This window comes from Cucumis melo, chromosome 7 (assembly GCF_025177605.1).
Source record: "Cucumis melo cultivar AY chromosome 7, USDA_Cmelo_AY_1.0, whole genome shotgun sequence".
In the NCBI taxonomy this organism is placed as follows: domain Eukaryota; kingdom Viridiplantae; phylum Streptophyta; class Magnoliopsida; order Cucurbitales; family Cucurbitaceae; genus Cucumis; species Cucumis melo.
This window is the reverse complement of record NC_066863.1, coordinates 8,611,129-8,617,602: the sequence shown is the minus strand read 5'-3', so window position 1 is coordinate 8,617,602 and position 6,474 is coordinate 8,611,129.

The window sequence follows — 6,474 nt, the reverse complement described above, 5'->3', positions numbered from 1 at the left end:
ACAACGTACGTTAGGGATTTTATTATTATATATATAAAATAGAAGGAAAAGGCATGCAAAAACTTTTCACAAATCTCCATTCCCTAATTGCTTCCCATTAATCTCCAACATCCTCCCCTTTTCATTATCATTATTATTTCTTTCAAATAACTTAAGTTCTCAGGTTCCATATAATCTTTTTTTAAAAAAGAAAAAAAAAAAAGAAAAGAAAAAAAAAAGTGTTTTGAGAGTAATTTTAATTGTATGTAAACCAAGTTAAAAAAGAAAAGTGATATCAAACATAATAAAAATAAAGATAAGAGTTAAATTTGCTTGAGAAAGGACACAGATATATATATATATATATATATATATGAAGGGATTGTTGGTAGGTTTGTGTGTGGGAATGAAGGAAAAGGGAAAATGATGTGTAGTGCAATGTGAATGATGATCGAAGGCAGAGACAAACAGATGCGGTGCTGGCCCTACTCTATGGCCCATTTTCTAAGTAGTGGATTGCCCAATTACACTTGTTTTTCTTTCACTTCTTTATTACTATTATTCTTTTTAACTATCATAAAATTAAATTGGAAAGTCCAACTATAAAATTGATAGAGTTGCAAACATAACCATCACACTACAAATATTTGCATTTCTTATAGATTTCGATTTGGTCCTTATATTGCACATTATTTATGTCAGTTGAGTAAATCAATTATCATTATTATTTAGCTCACATGGTGGAATTAGCCTTCCCTTTTCAATCTATATGTATTTATTTATTTTTAATATAATATGTATTGCATAATGGACTATAAATCATAAAATATTGAAAAACAGTAAAGGAAGATGGGTTTTCTTAAAAATATTTGTCAAAAGAACAGGTTGGATAATTGTTGGAGATGGAACAAATTTTGGTAAAAAAAAAGGAGACATATATGGTTGTGTACCAAATTTGGGCTGAAAAAAGAGAGAGAAATTAAAATAATTAGATCGAAAAGGGAGGAAAAGGAAAAGGAAAAGGAAAAGGAAAAGGAAAGGGGGTGGGGGCAAATGCCCCCTATTCACCCAACATCTAACCCTTTTTAACTATTTGTTATTGTTATTATTTCCATTATCAAATTCCACTATCAAAATTTATCTTCCCTACATACAAACAATAAAATACATTACAGCAGAAGTCTTTAGCTTTCATATCTATTCATGTATTTTTCCTGCATATACTTCCTTTAATTTGACAATTGTCAAATATGTGAAAACGCTTAAACATAAAAGCACCCTACCTAATTCAATTTTCAAAATGTTTATAATCACGTAAATGAAGTTGATGCCTTTTAATTTTTCTGCCTTTTTAATTAAAGTATTCCATATATTTTTCAATATTTGTTAGCAACATTTTTGTTGGATTTTGACCAACGTTGTTTCTATCCGTAAAAGTGAATTTTCTTATTGCGGTTAAAAATGGCCTCATATATCATTGCTAGTTTTCATTTCAATTTTATGTCTAACAAATAAATTATTTACTCTACTTTTCAAAGGTTGATATTTGTGCATAGTAAAACAACAATTTTTCAATTTGATATCAAATAACAAGAAATCTAGTAAATACATTTGATGTTAAATAATTAAATTTACCTTTAGCCACAAACTTAAACTTTTCAATTGGTCGATTATTACAAAAAAAATAAATATGAACTTAAAAATTCAATATTAAATGTATGTTACCTTCAAAGTTAAACAAATAAATGGATAAGTGAGATAAGATATAAATTAGGGTTAAAGTTAGTATTTGAATGCGTAAGTTAATATTTAAAAGTTGGAATACAAAAGATAATATGTTTTGGTCTTTGTAACAATGCTTAAAGAAAAAAGTAAACACAAAACTCAAAATTCAAGATTTGGGTTTGACATGTGAGTTGGAATTTATATATCATACTATGTTCTTAATTTGTTGAAAGAAAATAAAAAGAATAATAAAGTGCTAATTACTGTTTTTTTTTCCCCTCTCTCTCTCTCTCTCTCTCTCTATTTGGTACAAAATGGTTACCTTTTTAGAGTTAGGTTAATTAAAGTACAAAACTAAGGACCAACAATGATTTATAGCTTAATTTTGATATGAAAATTAATTGAATTAAAAAGTCCTTCTAATTAAATCGCGTTAATTTTAAAAATAATTACAAAGGAAGGAAGACTAGACTAAGGTTAATTACATTGTAATTGCTTTTGAGCTCAAAATTAAAATGTGCCTTTATATATTTGAGGAAATCAAATTTGTATATTTTATAATGAGGCATTAATAAAATTAAATTGGAAAGTTGAAAGGGTGTAATGAAGACATTAATTTAGAATATTAAAAAGAAAATATATAGGAAATGAGAGAAAAGAAGAAAAATAGTAAAAAAAAAAAAAAAAAAGAGAAGAGAGAGAGAGAGAGAGAGAGAGAGAGAGAGAGAGAAGAAAGTAATGGATTGGGATATTTTGGAGAGCACGCTTGTGGATCCCACCGCTCTCTAGTTGTATCGGAATCATCTTCATATTTCAAAACCATTACATAATAATAAAACATCATTCAAACAACGCCTCACCCTCGGGACTTTATTAAACAAAATAAAACCTTTTCACTTTTCTTTTCCCTCTCTCTTTTATTTCCTTTTTTTTTTTCTTTGAGGGATTCCAATATTTTCTAATCTCTTTATATTCTTAATTTCATACTCAATCGTCTTAATATTAATAATCATTTTTTTATATTTTATTTCTTTTTTTCTTCATGTTGTGAAATCTTATTTAAAAAACCATAATAATTACACTTAATTACTCTATACTTTTTTCTTTTCAAAATTTTATGGATTTTAAATTTTAAATCTAGATTTTTTTTTGGATGTTGTAGCCATTGAACTTTTGTTACCTTACGGAAAAAAAAAAAAAAAAGGTTGACTTTTTGCTCTATCTCTGTTATACAATCCACCCTTTATGATGCTATGGTCATGACTTAACTACACACATTTTTCTATTGCAAAGGTAAAAAATGTGATATTTAAATTATCTGTTTGAATTTAAGATGATAAAAGTAGATTAAGAAGATAGATAAAAAAATGAAGTCAACAAATTTACAAATTTTCGTTTATGTTTATAGTTGAAATTAGATGATTATACTAATTCAAAAAATCGATAGGCATCCATGATTACAATACGTTCAAAAGTTGTAATTAATAATTATTGCTTTCATATATATATATATATATATATATATTTAAACTATGTGTCTTTTTTGTGATATTTAAATTTAATATTTTGTTTAATTAATTACTTATACTATATATAATAAAGAAAAACTGTGGTAGAAAAAAAGTGTTATTTTATAGGAGGAGGATGACATCTATTTTTGATTTGAGTCCTTAAAAAGTGTATAAAATTATTTAACATTTGTCAAGCTAACATGTAATTCAATTATGTGGATTAATTATTAATATTGCATTTTGAAAAACTATTTAGTAGAGTAATGTAGTTTATTTATTATTTTCTGAAAAAAGGATGTAGTTTTTTTTTTTTTTCTCTCCAGGTAAGACTCGCCCTTTTTTTCTCTCTCTCTCTCTCTCTCTCTCTTTAGGTGGTTATTTAATTTTTTTCTCTCTCCTACAAGGTTTTCCACACTTGCCCTTTTTTTTTATTTATTATTATTCTATTTGAATTTTATTTTTCTTTCTTAAAATTTAAATTATTATTTTCAGTTTAATCCTAATTTAATTTTTTTCTCTCAAACAAAAGTACCTATCTTTATGAAAATTTTGGTTCAATTTTATTGTTATTGAAATGTATTAAAAAAGTGTGTTCTTTTATTTTTAAACTGATCAAATTATTTTCATTCTTTTTTAATATTTTAATTTATGTTTACATTAATTACCAATTTATGGATATTCACAAGGGTAATTTATCCATTTTGTATTAATTAAAGACAGAAAATTTTTAGCAATTGTTTGTGATCGGAAAATAATTAAATATAAAGTAAAATGTCTAATATAATAATTTAACAAATTTCATTCAGTTAAAAAAAAAATCAATGTTTTCCACAACCTTGACGTCGTTGATTTCTAGCTTGTTGTTGTCGTCGACTCTATATTCTTCGTTGACTAATGATTCTAAAATGGTTAAAATAATGTTTTTTTTAAAGAATTATTTAAAAAAAAATATATGTAATGATTAATGTAACGCCCAACAATTTCGGTTTCCTTTTGTTGTGACCATTAATATTAATACTAAAGTGTGTTTATTATTAGTATTAAACTAAAGTTTTTATGTATTAATTTTGAAGTTAGGGGGTGAAATAAATTATTGGCTTAACAAATAAATGGCCTTGGAAAGGGTCAAAGGTGGTTATTTGAGGAGAGAGGAAAGAGGGTTTTAAAGATTTCTTTTATTATTTTTATTTCTTTTAAAAAGAGGCCTTGGGACTCGTGCGTAAAGAGGAAGAGGAAAATTTTCAAAGAAAGAAAAAGGGGGAAAAAAATTTTCCTATTGAAACCCTAGCCGCCGCCGCCGCCGCCGCCGCCGCGAACCCGAGCCGCCAAGCACCCTTCTCTGTTCAGCAGCGCAGCCGAGCCGCAGTCGCAACCGAGCCGTCGCCGAGCTTCCAGCCGCGCCGGGAGAATCGTCCAAGCCGATCTGCGCAGCCGAGCGTCCGTCGGAGCAGCCGTCTCTCGCACGCCGAAGCCGAGTCGAAGCCGCCTCCGCGCGTCCGCAGCCAACCCGTCAGCCAGCCGAGGCGCGCCGCTCCGATCCGACGCAAGCGCAGCCGAAACGCCAGTCGGTAGCCGTCGCCGAGCGAAGCCGCGGTAGCCGGACCACCAGCAGCCGCCGCGCCGCCCGAAATCCGGAAGCCGGAGCCTCGCGCGCAAAGGTCCGACCGAAGACCCGCCCCGCGACCCGAACCGACGCGCGCCACTTTCCGGAAACCCGACCCGCGCCCGCGTGCACCCGTGCGTGAGCCGCGCCCGCGTGAGAAGCCGCGCCGCGCGCTTCTGTGTAGCCGAGCCGCGTCTCCCCTGTTGCAAGCCGAGCCGCGTCTCCCCCTGTCGCAAGCCGAGCCGCGTCTCCCCCTGTTGCAAGCCGAGCCGCACGCGAAATTCCTGTACCGAGTCGAGCCGCGTCTGCCCAAGCCGAGCCGATCCTGTCTTCTTCCAGCCGAGCCGCCAGGACTAATTTGGCTCCATCCACCTATATTTTGGTAATCTAATTAATTGTTGTGGTTTTTTTTCGGTAAGACTCCGTGCTCGGACGTTAGTTAAATTAATGTGGATCTAAATTAAATTATTTTCCTCAAGGGACGTCTTGGACCAAGAAATTACTGCAGCGCGGGATTTCTTCAGTAGGGGCTCGAGCACTGCAACCTCCTTCTAGGGTAAGTCATTTCAATTGAGTCTCGAACCGTTAGTCGTTGGCGACCTATTTACGAACTTTGACTTATTAAACAGTTAGGACTTCGTCGCTTGGAAAGCGTACTGCCTCGCGGTTAGGACGCGACAAGTAGATCTCCAGGTAAGAGATTCTACTACTAGTTTCATGTTTGAAGTATGAGACTGTGTATGCCCTATGTTGCATATTGAGAATTTGACAGTATGATGCCTGAAATAAATGTTAGTATGATGCAAATGACGATATAGTTGTGCTATAGCCTGTTATGTGTGGCAAGATCTATTATGGTTACGACGAATGTCGGGACGGAGAGTGTAGAAATGATTTATGTGACATGTTATATGCTGATGCCATGTGTATGTATACTGCAATTAGGGTACCTGTTAGCTCGATTCTGTTAGAGTCGTACCTGCATGGGTGTCCTTCGGGATCACCACCTATTGAAGACTGTGTGGTCCGACGGGACGCCAGTCTAGCATGATATAGACATGACTCGAGTGACTCGACGGGGTCCTCGCATCCCGACTGTCCTAGGTGTCCCCGGGCACCGAAGACCAGAGTTACGTTCCTACGGGAGCGCATGATTGCACGTGTTCGGGAACGTGCCAGAGATTGGGTACCAGTTATCAGGACTCTAACAGGAAGTTAACAGGCACCTAGTGGGACTAGTAGTGGGTCCCTTACTGAGTATTTTTATACTCACTCTCTCCATTTTATGTTTTCAGGTAGAGGACGAGGCAAGGGCAAGGGCAAGCTGGCGAGCGACCCGAAGTGAGACCGAGGAGGGCCATAGGGACTACCGCTTCCGCTTATTTCTTATTTCAGATTTTAGCATTTGAGTTTGAGTACTTTTTATTTTTCACTATCTTTTATGTAGATAGGGCCCGAGTAGGATTTCAGAACGTTCTTACATTTTTGCATGACTACCTTGTTTATGTTTTTATAAATGAATTTCTTAAACCGTATGCGTTTTAATAAAATTTTTAGACTTAAACCACTTGTTCTATATTTAGTAATGACTTCGATTCAGCATAAGGAGTTGGGTCGTTACAATTAAAAATTAAAACTTCTTAACATTTTTTTAAG